The sequence below is a fragment of the Staurois parvus genome, unplaced genomic scaffold (genome assembly GCF_062004578.1).
Source record: "Staurois parvus isolate SC_StPar_1 unplaced genomic scaffold, SC_StPar_1.0 ptg000297l, whole genome shotgun sequence".
In the NCBI taxonomy this organism is placed as follows: Eukaryota; Metazoa; Chordata; class Amphibia; order Anura; family Ranidae; genus Staurois; species Staurois parvus.
Window position 1 is genome coordinate 5,939,590 of NW_028318093.1, and position 18,736 is coordinate 5,958,325.

Sequence of the window (18,736 nt, forward strand, 5' to 3'; positions counted from 1 at the left end):
CCATTAGATCAGAGTCCTCATCCAAGTCCTCCCTCACATCAGTATCCCCATAAGAGTTGCCCTCACATCAGGGTACCATTACAGTCTTTCCTTTCATCTGGGTCCCCATCAGAGTCCCTTCTTACATCAGTGTGCCCCATAAAAGCTCCTTATTACATTGGAGGTCACCTCAGATCCTCCCATTACATGATGGTCCTCATCAAAGTCTTCCCTCACATCAGTACCCCTCTTATCAGGGTACCATTACAGTCATTCTCATTTCTTTTGTCTGGGTCCTCATCAGTGTTCACCCTTCCATCAGACTCCCCATCCAAATACCCCCTTATATCAGGGTCCTCAGCTGAGCCCTACTTACATCTGGGTCAACCATCAAAACTACCTCTTACATTAGGGTCCCTATCAGAATCTGCCCTTACACTTGGTGGGCCAGATACAATCTTGTAGCAGGCCAGACTGGGTCGCAGGCCATAGTTATCTGACCACTGGTCTAATGGGTAGAGGAAATGGCTGTAATACTTTCCTTATTCCTCACTATCCTGGTTGCTGGTGCTTATCTCTCCACCGCTCCAGGTTGTGGGTGGGCCCATGCTATTCAATGCAGGACTCTTGGCCCTGCAATGTATGTGATGACATCATTGAGCGCCTTAGTGAAGTGGTTTTATGGATGGGTCACACAGTGTGGTGGAAGCCTGTCAGTGTGTGGAATAAGGTAAGTAATGAAGCTTGTTCCTCAACTCTCAGACCTAATTCACATTTAACCCTTGCATTAAAGGGAGGCACTACTACAAGGATACTCTATTCTAGTGCCTAGAGTTGGCCTTTATAGTGAACCTTACATGAAAAAGTATTTATATGCTGTATTTATATATCACTGACAAATAACATAGCACAACTGATGCCAAGTTATCCCAGACTTATTAACCTAGGGACATTCATTGCTATATCCATAGAAGAAACAATATTTGTATCTTTTACAACCATTAAAATTATCATTAGAACATATGATAAACAAGAACATCTTACTGTATATTATGCTACAAATGTTTTGTAACATCTCATATTTTTAAACACAACTGTTCCATTGTATCAGACCAAGTATTTTGCATATGATCTCAAATGTGAATGGTCAATGCTGCTTATACAAATTTCAGTATTCAGTATTTTCATCCCAGACTAATGACAGGGCCTAACAAAGGTATTATTATATTTTATAAAATTACATTATTACATTATATTGTAATATACATTATAGTATTACTGGGAGTTATCTACATCTATCAGTGTGGTACCTGAAATCTCTGTATGGGACCCTCTTTTCCCTTTTTTCTTATTTAAGGGTGTATGGTAATTTCAGGATGACCCGGTCCTCCATATAGCTTTTGCTGATGGTTGCTCACATTGGTCTTCTGCGCTCAGGCACCCCGGGTCAACCACTGTGTCCATATAACCAATCTATTATTATGTTGTTGTCTGTTCCTGGTTGTGCCATAAGGTTGATAGTCCACTTGTGTATCTGTTATATTTGGTTCACTTATTGCCATGTGTTTTTATTTTCTGCGTACTTTATATTGTATCATTCTTGGCTACCTGATCAGAAGATATATAAATAAAGGAATTATAAAATATATATATATATATATACATTTATAGTATATCTACTGCAATATATATATATATATATATATATACACACACAGTCTCTTGAAAAGGTATTCATACCCCTAAAAAATTTCCATATTTTGTCATGTTACAACCAAAAATGTAAATGCATTTTATTAGGATTTTGTGTGATAGACCAACACAAAGTGGCACATAATTGTGAAGTGAAAGGAAAATGATAAATGGCTTTCAAAATTGTTTACAAATGAATATCTGAAAAGTGTGGTGTGCATTTGTATTTTGCCCCCCTGAGTCAATACTTTGTAGAACCACCTTTTGCTGTAATTACAGCTGCAAGTCTTTTTGGGTATGTCTCTACCAGAGAGTGACATTTTTGCAGTTTTATGTTTGCAAAAAAGTCCAAGCTCTGTCAGATTGGATGGAGAGTCTGGGAACAGCAATTTTCAAGTCTTGCCACAGAATATCCATTGGATTTAGGTCTGGACTTTGACTGGGCCATTCTAACACATGAATATGCTTTGATCTAAACCATTCCATTGTAGCTCTGGCTGTATGTTTAGGGTCATTGTCCTGCTGGAAGGTGAACCTCTGCCCCAGTCTCAAGTCTTTTGCAATCTCTAACAGGTTTTCTTATAGATTACCCTGTATTTGGCTCCATCCATCTTCCCATCAACTCTGATTAGCTTTCCTGTCCCTGCTGAAAAAAAGTATCCACACAACAGGATGCTGCCACCACCATGTTTCAGGGTGGGGATGGTGTGTTCAGGGTGATGTGCAGTGTTAGTTTTCCACCACACATAGCATTTTGCTTTTAGGCCAAAAACTTCAATTTTGGTGTCATCTGAACAGAGCACCTTCTTCCACATATTTGCTGTGGCCCCCATATGGCTTCTCACAAAAAGCAAATGGGACTTTTTATGGCTTTCTTTCAACAATGGCTTTCTTCTTGCCACTGTTCCATAAAGGCCAGATTTGTGGAGTGCACGACTAATAGTTGTCCTGTGGACAGATTCTCCCACCTGAGCTGTGGATCTCTTGGCTGCTTCTCTGATTATTGCTCCTCATGCCCGACTTGTCAGTTTAGGTGGACAGCCTTGTCTTGGTAGGTTTCCAGTTGTGCCATACTCTTTCCATTTTCAGATGATGGATTGAACAGTGCTCCGTAAGATGTTCAAAGCTTGGGATCATTTTTTATAACCTAACCCTGCTTTAAATGTCTCCACAACTTTATCCCCAACCTGTCTGGTATGTTCCTTGGCCTTCATGATGCTGTCTGTTCACTAATGTTCTCTAACAAACCTCTGAGGGCTTCACAGAACAGCTGTATTTATACTTAGACTAAATTACACACAGGTGGACTCTATTTACTAATTAGGAGACTTCTGAAGGCAATTGGTTCCACTAGATTTTAGTTAAGGGTATCAGAGTAAAGGGGGCTGAATACAAATGCATTCCACACTTTTCTCATATTTATTTGTAAAAAAATTTGAAAACCATTTATCATTTTCCTTCCACTTCACAATTATGTGCCACTTTGTGTTGGTCTATCACATTAAATACCAATGGTGACACTAGTTTTGGTGATCCAGATGACAACCAGAGATTCCCTCAGTTTGGAGGGATTTCCTCCTACTTCCTGTTGTGGCTATTAGACAGGAAGTGAAGGGATATATTTACAATGGTACGCAGATGGCAAAAAAACTGGCTGGGGTTATAACCCTCCCTTACTCTATCCAAAATTAAAAACAAACTTTTACCTTTGGTTCTACATTAAAGCTGAACTCCGGCATGGAAAAAAAACCTTTAATCTTTACCCCTTCACCTGTTCCTAGCCAATCTATATACTTTTTTCTTTCTCTGACCCAGTTATACTTATCTTCATCTATAGTCCAAAGTCCCAGTCCAACATGCTTCAGTACTGCAGAGTGGGAGGGAATTCTTGGTAGAGCTCACATCCCATCCTAATGACATTGTTGTTACCTATTTGCTATAATGTTTTTTTTAAAAGGTTGTGTCCTTATTACAGTCACCTTCACCAGAGCCTGGAAGGGTTGGACCCCTTGGAGGGGGTTAAAGGTCCATGGTATTACAGTTAGCCAAGATGTTGACCTCAAGCATTAATGGAGGTTGATCAACAGGTACGGCATTGGCATCTCATATCTCATGATATTGAGTTTGGTTGGACAGAAATTGATTCTATTCTTTAAGAAAAATTATTCATAGTGGGAAAGATGGCGTGTGGATTCATTACAAAATCTGCATTACCTCCTGTTTCTTAAATCTGCAGGGACTTTTTGTTTCACCTCCCTTACATACCCTTCTGCAGCATGTGGAAAGCTGTGTCTTTAACCTTATAGGTGAGAAGAACTTTGTGTTTTCTGTCATTTTGATCTTGTTAGTGGAGGATGCAGTTGGATTGTGGTGGAGCAGAAGGGAAGGTCAAAAAATGTCCCATTATAGTGGACTGTGAGGAGTAGGAGAGAGGGGCTTCCTTCAGAGTTTAGAACTGTGGTCAGAGATAGGATCCCTAACGGGTTAGTAAAACTGGAAGTTTGTGGCTTTGTTTGGACTGGAAGGGTGACTGTGACTTGAGTTTTGGTGTGCTTTGGACAATGTGATATTATTAGATGTCATGGCATTACTGTTTCTGACTGGCCAGAAGGTGGGAAACCATCGTTCATGCTCACAATTGTTGGGTAATGGTCAGGTCTAATTTGATTTTGCCTTGCCATACTTATAATCTCATATTTGTGTGTGTGGGAGGGGGCAGTGTTATGCCAGAAGAACTAATTTTTTAGAGTACCTTTTTTTTTTCAAATTTAAACTTTTATTTGCTTTTACAGTACAAAAGGAACAACAGCTCAATTACAAAAATGTTTCACATATACATATTCTGTTTACCACAAAATTTCCATCCTTTTTGACTATATATTCTATCCCAAATACTCAAAACTTTCCTTGTCAGTGAACTAATATTAACATCCAATGTGCGAAACGTATGTGGAATTCATACTATCTTCTCTAACTGTGCCTTGCTTAAAATCCCTTAGATAATTACCCATCCTTTCCCTTGTGAATTAAATGTCCAATCTACTACTTGTAATAAAATTACAGCTAGATAATAATTCCTCACGTTAGGTAAACCCAAATCTCCATTCCCTTTTACTCTACTCAGGACCTTGTAGCTGATTCTTGGTTTCCTATTTGCCCATATAAATTTGGTAATCATCTTTTTTATTATCCCAAAAAAGGACCATGGAAGGTCAACTGGGAGCATATGAAACGTGTACAGGATTTTTGGCATTATCACCATTTTTACGAGATTTATACGTTCTATCCAGGAAGCTCCACCTTTTGAAAGTTTCCTCAGTTCTTCCTTAACTTCATTTATTAGGGGGACATAGTTTGCCTGATATATACCTTTTGTTGAGGGAGTTAATTTTATTCCAAGATAACCTATTTCCTTTTCCCTTCAGGTAAATGGGAACTCTTTTTGTATACCTAATTTTTCTGATGTTGAAAGATTATTATTTAAGATTTCTGATTTTACCAAGTTTATTTTCAGGTTTGATTGCTCACCGTACTGTTTTAATGCTCTCATTAGATTAGGGAACGTTATTCTAGGATTGACAATATAAAACAATATATCATCTGCATATGTGGCAGCCTTATGCTCCACTTCACCTATCTTTATTCCCACTATATCTACAAACTTTCTTACCCTCTCCAGAACAGGTTCTATAGACAGTACAAACAGTAAGGGAGAGAGGGCGCATCCTTGTCTAGTGCCATTGTACATTCTAAAAAACAGGGAAAGAGATCCGTTAACCTTGACCGCAGCTGACCAGCCATTATACAGTCCCTTTATTCATTTTAACATTTTAGGCCCTATTCCTAGTGCTTCCAGTATAACAAACATAAATCCCCAATTAACCCTATCAAAAGCCTTTTCGGCATCAATCGATAGGAGTATTGCCGGCACTTTCTCTCTCTTAGCTCTTTGTATAAGAATCAAAAATCTCAGACCATTATCCCTCCCTTCTCTTCCCGGGATAAAGCTCACCTGATCCAGGTGTACCCATTCCGGCATCAAGTCCTTCAGTCTCGTTGCCAGTGCCTTAGCATATAGTTTAGTGTTTATGTTTAATATTGATATAGGTCTATAGCTGGCAGACTGTGAGCTATCCTTCCCTTCTTTTAGAATAATTGTTATATGAGCTTGCAGTGACTCCTTCCTCATTTCCAACCCCTCCCCTAGTGCGTTCATATATCTACACATTTTAGGGACAAGAAGATCTCAAAATTTTTTAAAGTATCCTACTGTGTATCCATCCGGTCCTGGGCTTTTACCTCCTGCCGTGTTCTTTAAAGCTATGTTAATTTCCTCCGAGGTGATAGATCTCTCAAGGGTCTCTAATTTTTCTTGCGCTAATCGTGGCAACTCCACCTCACTTAAATACTTCTGTCTAATTCTTTTCGTATCCTCTTCCATATCCTTTTGATTACTACAGCTCACATCGTAGAGTTTACTATATTATTTTTGAAAGCTATTAGCAATATCAGATGTAGTATACACCAATTCTCCTTTCCCATCTCTAATTTATTCTATAAAATGTTTGGATTTCTTACTCTTTAACCTTTTTATGAAGTATTTTCCAGGTCTATTCCCTCACTGGTATCTTTCCTTTGAGACCCTATTAAATATTCTCCTCGACTCCTGTTCCATCAGATCTTTTAACTCATCTCTTTTAAGTATTATCTTCTGATATACGTCTGTTCCATTCTTTTTTTATGTAGCTGTTTCAACTTATAAAGCTCTTCCGTCACCATCTTTATTTGTTTTCCTCATTCCTTCTTCTTTTCTGTTCCTATCAAGATCAATATTCCCCTAATGTAAGCCTTATGTGTCTATCAGACTGTGGCCACTGAAACCTCATTAGTCTCATTGATCTCAAAAAATTGTTCGATCTCCAGCCTTATGCAGGCCATAGACGGGTCGAACATCGGCTGATTTTTTGAACGATAAACGAAAATCGGTCGTTCGTTCGGCCGACGTTACCACCAATGATTAAAAAAATCAGCTGACTAAATCATAAAGTTCACCCCATAACTTCTGTCCCTTGCAGGTCATGGCTCATGTGTGGATTTTTTATCGTTAAAACGATTGGCCGATTTGGCCATCAATGCTGGGAATATCGTCCAGTCGTTCAAATCGGCCGCAAATTTTCCAACATGACCAATAATCTCAAAGTGCAAAAAACCAAAAAAACGTCCGGCCAATTAACACACTAACAGTGCGAAAATCGGCCGATTTTCGAATCGTCTATGTCCGGCATTAACCTTCTCTCTACTTCAGGGTCCTGAATGAGCATTTCATTTAATCTCCATATATTTATTTTATCTTGACCTCCTCATACCTGTAATCTCATTGTGACGGGAGAATGGTCAGAAATAGACATGACCTCTATGTTGGAACAAACCAATTACTCCAACTGTCTATGCTCTATCATGATATAATCCAATCTTGAATACGAACCGTGCACATGAGAGAAGAAGGTATAATCTCTTTCTCTTGGATGTTTCACTCTCCACACATCCGCTAGTTGATATTTATATAATAACCTTTTCAATTAACTACCTCCTTCTCTCTGTGTACACGACGCCTCCAGCTGAGGGTCCAGACACATACTGAATTCTCCCGCCACGACCAGACTTCCCTTTTTAAATTCAGAGAGTTTCTTTAGCACCCTCTCTAAGAATATCACTGGGTTTGTGTTTGGACAGTAAATATTAGCCAGTGTATATTCCAATCCTTGTAATTTTCCCCTGAGAAATAGAAACCAACCCTCTGGATCTTCCAGTCTACTTTTGTTGAAGTACCTTTGTACTGGCAATGTATGGGAGAATGTTTTGCCATGACTGTTAAATGGAACAATGTTTCTGTAAAGTGCTTTTGGAATGTGTCTAGCAGATACAAAAATGTCTACTGCTTCAGGAAACATTTAAATGAAGAATAGTAAACACACATAAGAAAGAAAAACAGAGAAATGGCAGTAGCTATAAATAACTAGTACATAAACCACAGTTAACCCTTACCCTTTACCTGTTTCATTCCACACCTGCCTTTCCTAGAACTGTTATTGACTCTTCAGCAGGAAAAAAAATAAGCTACCTGTTCTCAAACAGGGCAGCTTTTGAATGCACAGAGGTAAAGTTGATAAAGTCGGACACACCCTGGGTTAGTGTCTTTATTGTGACTTTGTAAATTTACACTTAAGTACCATCTCACGTGTGCATTACTAAATTACGTTTGAAAAGACATATTGACCAATAGTTAGGGCAGACATATCAAATTCACTACAAGTCACATTAATGGGTTTTATCATTTTTTTATGTGCCAAAAAATACTTTTGCATAGCACAAAATGTAAAATATATTAAACCAAGGCTTTTTTTTCAGCTGAAACTTATATCTCTGGCACTGGCACTCCATCAGGCACAGGTCCTGGCTACATACTTGTACTAGCTGGCAGTGGGGGGTGCATGTGATAAAGCACTCTCACAAAATCTCCTTGCCCCAAAAGCAACTGCTAAAAGAAATATTCCACTGCATTTCCACGTGCAGTAAAAAAGTGTGGGACTACTTCTCTGCAGACGGGCCACAGAATAATCCTATGGTTACATTTTCCTAAAAGCATTGTATAGCCCTGGCCTCTGGGACAGGACCAGTTCCCAGCAGAGTGATATACACCCTCCACTTTTCCCCCTCTCTGATTTGGCGGCAAGTGGGAGAAGCAATTGCGACTGTGTCTGCTCTGTTCCTCCGCCCTCACTTTTTTCTTTATTACAACCACCCCATTTTTTAGCTAGCAATTTTTATTTCCCAGTACTCTGTGTCTAGGCTGGGGAAATTCACCTCTCTATTAGTCTTGATTATTATTGTTACTGGGACAGAAAGTGTGGGGAAGTAAAAAACTTGTCACCAGAGCAAGGAAAATCTTCCAATTAGGAAAATATTATGTCTAAACTGTCTAAAATATTTTTATATGTGCAGTTGATAGCCCCTGCGTGGGTGTGTTTTGTTGCCTCTGTTTTATACTGTTTAAAAATTAATAAAAAACATTGAAATATAAACTGTCTAAAATAAGAATTACCTTCAATATGGGATTTCCCTGTTTCCTGTTGTATCTACAGGACAGGAAGTAAAGGGAAGTCTCTCCAGGGGAACAAAGAGACCAAAAACATACTGTATCGAAAACTAAAAAGAGAACTCTGATTTACATACACTTTAAACCAGAACTCCAATCAGAATTGTTATCTTTCCATGCAGTGGGGCTGGACTCACACTGCATGGGTTAACTGCTCGTTTTGTCAAAGGGCTCAAGAATAAGTTATACTTACCCCATCCTCCGACCCTCAGAAAAAAAACATGGTCTCCCATATCCAGTGGTGGACTGTTCCTGCCGTCATCATGGCCGGATTCGGTCTATAGGTGTGATGACGTCAGGAACAGCCTACAAGACTGCTACGGTGCCGGAGGGAGAGGGAGCAGGAGCAGGGACCAGTCTTGCGCTTGGTGGATCGGTGGATTAGGTAAGTATATCTAAGCTTTGGGAACCCCTAGAAAATAACAAGCGTTTAACTCATGCAGTGTGGGCACAACCCCACTGCATGGGAAAATAAAATTTTTACCCGAGATTCTTCTTTAACTGTTTCTTGACTACGCTATAGCTGAATGACGGCTACAGCATGGTCCTCCGGTTCTGAGAGGGTGTCATATGATGTCCTCCCAGAAGGAGCTCCCCGCATGCCCCCAGCAGTGTGCACCTGGCACTATCTGTGATGTCTGTGTCCTTTGGACACAGCTGATTACATGACACGGTAAAGGGCCAACCACAGCGGTCTTTTACCACATTATTAGTGCCTCTTATCAGTGCCCATCATTGCCTCCTATCAGTGCCGCATAACACTGCAGCCTATCAGTGCCGCCTCTTTAGTGGCCATCAGTGCTGCCTATTAGTGTCTATCAATGCAGCCTGATTAACGCACATCAGTGAAGAAGAAAATTACCTGTTTGCAAGATTTTATAATAGAAACAAAGAAAAATCTTTTTTTTCAAAATTTTCTGTATTTTTTTTTCTTTCATTTATAATGTAAAAATTAATAAAAACTCAGCACACAAGCTTCTTCCTTCAGAGCACGAACAGCAGAGTTCCTTCACGGAGAACTAGATAGACTAGGCACTTCAGAACACCACCTGATGACTTTCTAGCATAAGAGGGGTGGCAGCAACCCAGAAGTCTCTAAGATCTCTCACAGCAGTCTGTACTCACAGAATGTCCAGGGACAGTTGGTTGCCTCTTTCCAACTTCCAAGCAACACCTTTCTCCAGGGATACCAGACTTGATCTTCAGCAGACAGCCTCTCAATCAGCTCTCTGTATCTTCAGCATCCAGGCCCTCAGATCACCCATATGAGGCCTCACAAACAGCAAGCACATGACAATGTTTCCCTGGAGGGCAGCCACCCTCCAGGCTGGACTGATCCTCAGGAGCGAGAGACCCAGAAGCCCAGTCTCTCAGAGTATTTATGCAGTTACCCAGAATTCTTCTGGGTCCTGCTCCCTGGGATTGGCCAGGGCTGCATAAATTTTCATACTGCCATCTGCATAGCTCCACAATTACGTTCCAGAGAATTCTGCTACTGTCTGGAAAGCAGAGAGAGCTATCCGATTAGTAGTAGCTGAGAACACTGAACTGACCGAATTATTCAGCTGCACTGCATGCAGTAGCACACAGCTAGATTTGCCTAACGCACTAATTACAGCCACACTCAGGGGCGGACTGACAACTCATGGGGCCCCTGGGCAATAGGGGATCATGGGGCCCATACTCAAAAAAGCCTATGAAAAAGGTACCAGGGGCATCTCATGGGGCCCCCTACTGACCCCAGGCCCTCGGGCAGTGCCCGAGTTTCCAAATGGTCAGCCCGCCCCTGGCCACACTGGTTACAGTGAGCCAAGCTAAGTTTACCTAACAAAACACACCTAGCTCCACTGAACACAGTGAGCCAATACTAAATCTAACTAATCCTATCACCTATCTAGGAGGGTGTTACAGCTGTAATGCGAAGAAGAAAACCTACCTCCGCATATCCTAGGCTATTTCAATACAAACTTAAACTATGACCCTTAAAACTACTGTCATTGACAACTCTTTAAATGTGACGGCCTTCTGCAAAAAAATGAAATGCTGGCAAGAAAGAGCATAGGGAAGATAGGGGAAGGGGGTGGAATGCCTGAACTGCGAAGTAGGGCCTATCGCTCCCGAAGGGTACTTAAGTGAAAGATAAAAGAAGAAGAGAAGAAAAAGGGATAAAAGCCCAGATGGGGAAGAGGAGGGTGGGTGGGATAGGGGGATAGGGGGATGCGTGGGAGAAAATGGAAAATTTGTCCTCTCCCAATGGTCATGTTGCAGAGCCAGAGAGAAAAAAGTAGAGGAAATGCTCCAGGAGCCTATGGAGCAGTCGTCTGTGAGGAGGACATCTACTGCAGGTAAGCATCAGTATATACAAAGTACCTCCAGGGACTCCATTTTCCTGTGAATTTCTCTTCAGTATTATACAAGGTGGTGGACAGTTTCTCCATGTGGTGAATATCGTTCATTTTAAATTACCACAGTGACTTAGTTGGTGGTTGCTTTTGTTTCGATAGAAGTATAGCTGTCCCCCTGTTGTTAGCTGACCTGCACTATACTAGATAGCTGAGTTTGTGATAAGGTGTGCGCATGTAGTGGTCATCGTGCTGTTTGAATCTGTTTATTGCAATAGTGTTTGTATGCAGCACCTATTATTTTAATTAACTTGCATCCCTTCTGGTCTGGGATTCTATAGCTAGTTTTAGCTGATGGATCAGTAACCAGCATAAGCTAGAGCAGGGTTAGGCATCTGATGGCTACTTAACAGTTAGAGGTTCGGTTGCATGACAGGTTAGAAGCTACTAGGGACTAAGATGCAGAGTACATAGGCTGACTGTGAGTTTCAGTATCACTCCACAGTTTCTGCTGGTGAGAAGCTGCGCTCCAGGCCGTTTGGACCACGGTTGGAGGCTATCTGCATGATTGCTGATATTGTCTTCAGGTCATCAGCATCAAGGCATACACTGCATCACCATCACCCTCAGGGGCCCTTTCAACTGGACTCTGCTGCAACATTCACCTGGAAGTTTCATTATTAATAACTATATATACTCTGGTAGATATGCACAATATCACCAAGGCACCTGCCAGCTCCTTTGTTGATATTACCTGTATGCACATTGAATGTATGTACTATTATTAACCTTTAAATTATATACAGCTCATATTATTCCCTTACTGGTGTGTATCTATATGCTCATGGTTAATGTTACATGCTGGCTGCAGTAGTTCTTCTACTCTCAATTACTTTGATTAGATTACTGGTTAATTTCCCAGGAAGGGAATCCCCCCTATTCACAGAGGCCCTGTTCTGGGTGGAGGCACTGCCAACTTTATTATCAAACCCATTCTTCCACTTAGCGAAGATTCTGGTTCTCTTTTTTACCTACAGGTTTAGCGCAATATCCTTGTTGGGGAAGGTCATTTCTCATAACCCCCCAAAGAGGGCAGCATAAGTATGCATTTGCCATACCTATCCGATCCCCACGGTAACTGGAAATCACTGTAGTAGGTACTACTACAACAGTGATCGCCACTAGCTGCCCAGTCCCGTGCCGAGCAGCTGCCCTGCTGCTTAGTAAATACAGGAGGTTACCTGCTCGGTACAGGCAGCATTTAGAGAACACTTTGCATTTTCTCACAAAATGCAAAACATTCTCTGACTGTACAAGATAGAGAGGTGAAATCTTGATTTCCACCTTATCTAATCAGAGAATGCTTAGCTTTGCATGCAGCTTTAAAGCCAAGTTTTAGATAGAGTGGTGTAAGGTATTTATTTCTATGTAGGTCCATTTTCCAGTCACTTTCTGGCCCCCTTGACATTAAGACTGTAAATGAGCAAGTGAGTTTGGGGACACAAATACCCAGACTTTTTTTTTTGATGAGGGAGGAGTGATCCGGTGAGGGACGGGGACCACTGGAGGAAAGGTATGTTGTGTATTGCTGACTTTAGTTTAACTAGGGGGGATTCATTTGCTTTTTTAGATAGATGCTTGTTAGGAGCCTGGGTCAGCCAGGTTACTTTAGGAGAGGGCTGAGGTCACTGCATGTCAGTTCTCTGATACCTCCCCCTGTTCTAGAAGCTGGAGAAGTTTCTAGAAGTCAGTGGGTGAGGGTGAGGAGGAGCTGGCCTGCATACTTAAGTGACCTTGGTCAATTCCCAAGAAGGAGGCTTGGCATGGGGCCAGGACAATCCTTCCTTAACTATGATTGAGCCTGATCAGCAGGGGAATCAGTGTTGGGTGGAAGATTGAGTGAAGGTTGGAGTGTGGAGCCAGGGAAGAGGCCCACCTATTGGCAGGGGGATGGAAAGGAGGATCTCTCTGCCTCAACGTCTCCTGAGAGAGGACAGCCTGTGAAGCAGGGAAAGAGCCAGCCCTGCATCAGGCCTGAAGACAGCCACAAACCCACTAAGCTTGCAGGAGAGACAGAGTGAGTAATAATAAGGGGATAAGGGGAGAGGGCAGTCAGGTGGAGAACCAAATTATCTCCTCATCTGGGACTGTTTCAAGATGGCAGCTTCTGGATCTCCTTGCCCAGGGAATACCCTCAGGCAGCTGGGTGAAGAGGAAGATTCATCTAGAGTCTGAGGAGGCACATAAGAGAGCATTGGAGGCTCTTAAAGGGGATTATATTTTTGGTCCAAATTTTTGTACATAGTTGTCCTCAAGTTTGCAGTTTCCTTGGGCATCCAACCTCAGCTAAGTTCTAAACTCCTTAATAAAATCACAAAACCAAGCTCAAGGACTTTGTACTGACTTCAGTGTACAGGTGTGGAAGAAAATGTGTGTTGCCTGGCTGTGCAGAGCTATGGGTAGACCCAAAACTCAGCGACTCATAAGGGGGTAGTGGTACAATTATATTTATCTTATTATTTTATCTTGGAATTCAGCTTTCTTCACTGACCATTTTGTTACTAAAAGTGTTTTAATTTTTGTTCCATTGAAGAGATTTGCCATCACATTTTGCTCCTGGGATACCCTATGACTAGAGATGAGCGAATCGAACATGACGAAGTGGAATTCGTTCCGAAGATTTGGAAAAATTCTATTCGCGACGAATCCGAAGATTAGCAAACTGCGGATGCACGAATCGAATTTTCCCAAAAATGGCGGCGACATGTGTGGCGACGGAGAAAATGGACAGAGAAGATGGGCGGGGATCTCTGGGAAGGCGCGCAGACAAGGCGCGCTGACCCATAATGCATTCATGACATGTGATCGCATTAGCCAATCAGCAGCCAGCCAGCACTGTGTAATGGTGGAGCTATAAATCGCGGCCATCTTAGAATTCTCCATTAGCCTCCGGTCATTCAAGAGAGACAGACCTGTGTGTATTAAGGGACAGAGTTAGGGCCACAGAGACTTTAGGGCCACAGAATCGTTACTCAGGGACACAGAATCGTTACTCAGGGACACAGAATCGTTACTCAGGGACACAGAATCGTTACTTAGGGCCACAGCTATCAAAGAATCGAAAATTTAAAGTGACATACACCCTTTTTTTTTGGTGGCTGTCGTGCACAGTTGGTGCTGCAGTTTGCCGATTGTGCAAAATAAACTGACTTTCTGCTTCACAACCACTATTGTACGTTCAAAGAGTTAAATCCATTTACACGCCGGCTGGCGGTAATATTTTTTGGGTGATTAGTGCATTCCAGTGACAGAAACATACAGTGTCCAGCCAACGGCAAGCTGCAATTGACCGATTGTGTACAATAAACTGACTTTCTGCTTCACAACCACTATTGTACGTTCAAAGAGTTAGATCCATTTACACTCCGGGTGGCGGTAATATTTTTTGGGTGATTAGTGCATTCCAGTGACATAAATGTACAGTTTCCAGCCAACGGCAAGCTGCAATTGATCGATTGTGCTAAATAAACTGACTTTCTGCTTCACAACCACTATTGTACGTTCAAAGAGTTAAATCCATATACACGCCGGGTGGCGGTAATATTTTTTGGGTGATTAGTGCATTCCAGTGACATAAACGTACAGTTTCCAGCCAACGGCAAGCTGCAATTGACCGATTGTGCTAAATAAACTGACTTTCTGCTTCACAACCACTATTGTACGTTCAAAGAGTTAAATCCATTTACACGCCGGCTGGCGGTAATATTTTTTGGGTGATTAGTGCATTCCAGTGACAGAAACGTACAGTTTCCAGCCAACGGCAAGCTGCAATTGACCGATTGTGTACAATAAACTGACTTTCTGCTTCACAACCACTATTGTACGTTCAAAGAGTTAAATCCATTTACACGCCGGCTGGCGGTAATATTTTTTGGGTGATTAGTGCATTCCAGTGACATAAACGTACAGTTTACAGCCAACGGCAAGCTGCAATTGACCGATTGTGTACAATAAACTGACTTTCTGCTTCACAACCACTATTGTACGTTCAAAGAGTTAAATCCATTTACATGCCGGCTGGCGGTAATATTTTTTGGGTGATTAGTGCATTCCAGTGACCTAAACGTACAGTTTCCAGCCAACGGCAAGCTGCAATTGACCGATTGTGCTAAATAAACTGACTTTCTGCTTCACAACCACTATTGTACGTTCAAAGAGGTAAATCCATATACACGCCGGGTGGCGGTAATATTTTTTGGGTGATTAGTGCATTCCAGTGACATAAACGTACAGTTTACAGCCAACGGCAAGCTGCAATTGACCGATTGTGCTAAATAAACTGACTTTCTGCTTCACAACCACTATTGTACGTTCAAAGAGTTAAATCCGGTTTTATTTTTGGGGTGCTTATTGAATTAAAGAGTATGTCAGACAACACGCAGAGGAGTGGCAGAGGAGGCAATGTTTCAGGAGCGAGCAGACAAGGCAGCAGAGGAAGGGGTCGAGGCAGCACTAGTCGCAGCCAGAGGCCAGTGCTCCCGGTGTCATCCAGCGGTCGTGTCTCCACCGACAACCCTGCCGTCATCGATTGGTTGACTCGGTCGTCTTCCTCTTCCCAGGTCACCTCTGACACCTACAGCCAACGGTCGGTGGGTACGTCAGACACAACCGTTAGTTGGCATGGCCCGGGAGCAAGCCCACTGAAATCACGTGTCCTCGACCTGCCCCTGTCCTTTGGTGTTCCCTCACCAAGCGAAGTATCGCATGCTGTGGGCTCAGCCCCACTGTACAGTGAGGAAGAGCTAACAGAGGGCGGTCAGGAACGGGGGGAGACATCCGCCTCTTCAGCAGCCAGGCGAAGAAGTACTGGCGAGGAGAGTGGCTCGGTAGCCGGTCTAGAGACAGGTCTGTCTCCTGACCCACACGCAGCCGAGGGGGCTAGTAGTGACGCGGAGACCCTAATTGATGATGATGAGGCTGATCGCACTTGGCAGCCTCGTCGTCATCAGGCTATTGCTTCCGCATCATCAGGAGAAGAGGGTGCCAGCTTGCCAGCGAGCAAAACAGTCGGTGGGTTGCCCAGGAGGCAGCAGGGTCGCAGCAGTGTCAGTGGAGCCAAACGGCCACGGAGTAGAGCACCAGCTCCACTGCAGCCTACCACCACGGCCAGTAGTGGTGCCGGTGTGCACAGAGGAAGTAGCAGTCAGCCAGTGAGGAGTAGCGGGGGCAAAGTTTCCTACTCGGCGGTGTGGCAATTTTTCGTCAAGCCGCCCGAGGAAGTAAACTTAGCCGTATGTCGACTATGTGGCCAGAAAGTCAAGCGTGGCCAGGGGGCCAATGTTGGGACTACAGCGTTGCGTCAGCATATGCAGCGTCGCCATTCGGTGGCCTGGGAAAACCGTGATAAAGATACGGCGGTTCTGCCTGCCCCAGCCCCCGCTCCATTACCCGCTCCGTTACTTGCTCCGTCACCCGACGTCAATCGCCCTCTATCAGCCAGTCAAGGCTCCAACACCTCTGCTGAGGGGAGTTGTCGCTCGTTGGCATCTTCCGCTCGTTCAGATGCTCCTTCTCCTGCTACTCCTCTTCACGGATTCCGTCAGCAGTCTTTCTTGGAATCCGTTTCCAAGAGACAACAGTTTGCGAGCACGCACCCGACGGTGCAGAAGCTGAACGTCCTCCTGTCCAAGTTGCTGGTGCTGCAGTCCCTCCCTTTCCAAGTGGTGGACTCAGCACCTTTCCAAGAAATGATGGCTTGTGCCGAGCCGCGGTGGAGAGTGCCAAGCCGGCATTTCTTCGCCAAAAAGGCAGTGCCAGCCCTGCATTCACATGTAGAAGAGATGGTGGGCCAGTCTTTGAGCATGTCGGTCTCTGCCAAAGTGCACGGCAGCGCCGACGTGTGGAGCTGTAACTACGGTCAGGGACAGTACATGTCATTTACGGCCCACTGGGTGAACGTTGTGCCGGCACAGCCGCACCAGCAACTTGGACAGGTCACGCTGCTTTTGCCTCCACGTTTGCACGTCCTTGGTCCAGCAAAGATGTCCGCCTCTACCACCTCTTCTTCCGCCGTGTCCTCAGCCGCCACCCCCGTGCCAAGTCCCATTACCCGACCGGCATATCACATGTGCAGGGCGCAACGGTGTCACGCTGTGCTGCACCTGGTATGCCTTGGCGAACGTAGTCACACAGGGGAGGAACTTCTGAGTGTAATGAACAGAGAAATCGACAGATGGCTGTCTCCGCGCAAACTGAAAATCGGAACCATGTTGACCGACAACGGAAAGAACATGGTGTCTGCTCTGCGTCAAGGAAGGTTGTGCCATGCGCCATGCATGGCTCACGTGTTCAATCTGGTTGTCAAGCGGTTCCTAAAATCCACCATCCCACTGCAAGACATCCTTAAAATGTCACGTAAACTTTGCATGCATTTCAGCCATTCCTACACCGCAAAGCACACCCTCCTTGAGCTGCAGCGGCAGAACGGAATTCCACAGCATCGCCTGATCTGCGACGTTGCAACAAGGTGGAATTCAACCCTACATATGTTAGACCGCCTTTACGAACAGCGAAAGGCCATCACCGATTTCCTGATGTTACAAGCGGATAAAGGTACTCCCCTGTGTAACTTAGATGTCAGCCATTGGCAGCTCATGCGTGACACCTGCTGCTTGCTCAGGCCCTTTGAGGAGGCCACGCTATTCGTGAGTCGGCAGGACTATGGGATGAACGACGTCATTCCTCTGTTGCACGTCCTGGAACAAATGCTGTTAACAATGGCTGGTCAGGGTGCGGTAGACGTGGCGCACAGATCTCAACGCCACATGACCCCTGTGGGGGCAGGACAGGAAGAAGAGGAGGAGGTAGAGGAGGACATTGGTGCTCAGGAATTATTGAGTGAAATGGGTGGTTTTTCCACTCAGCGGACAGGAGTGGAGGAGCAGGAGCATCTGGTAGAGGAGGAGGAGGAGACAGAGGACCCAGACGCACCGTGGCAGTATGCTGTGGAGATGGAGGCAGGGAGTCCCTCGCATTCCTTGGCACAAATGGCCCATAGCATGCTCGGTTGCTTGCGTAGCGACAGCCGAATAATAACCATCAGACAGAGAGATGACTTTTGGCTGTCCACCTTGTTGGACCCTCGCTACCGTTCAAAAATGGTGGCCTTTTTCACACCTGCTGAGAGGGAGGCCAAAATAAAGTACTATAAAAACCACCTATGTAGTCAGTTGGTCTCTGCCTTTCTGCGCCAACGTCCATCCTCAGACACTGTGGGCCCTGTGCGCTCGCGTTCCGCTGCCATGGCAGCAGGGGAGGGGTGGGGTGGTAGGAGCAGTGGCAGCTCCACCAGCAGCGGCTGCCTCAGTCTGCAGTCGATGATGAGTAGCTTTCTTCACCAGCGCAGTGAGGAAACTACTAACCAGCCGCAGCAGCAGCAGCATCAGGTGGACCTGGAGCAGGACCTCAAACAGGCTTGGGCCTACTTGGACAGCACCCTGCCAACCGAGGTAGACAATCCCCTTGACTACTGGGCAACGAAACTTGACCTTTGGCCCCAACTAGCTGA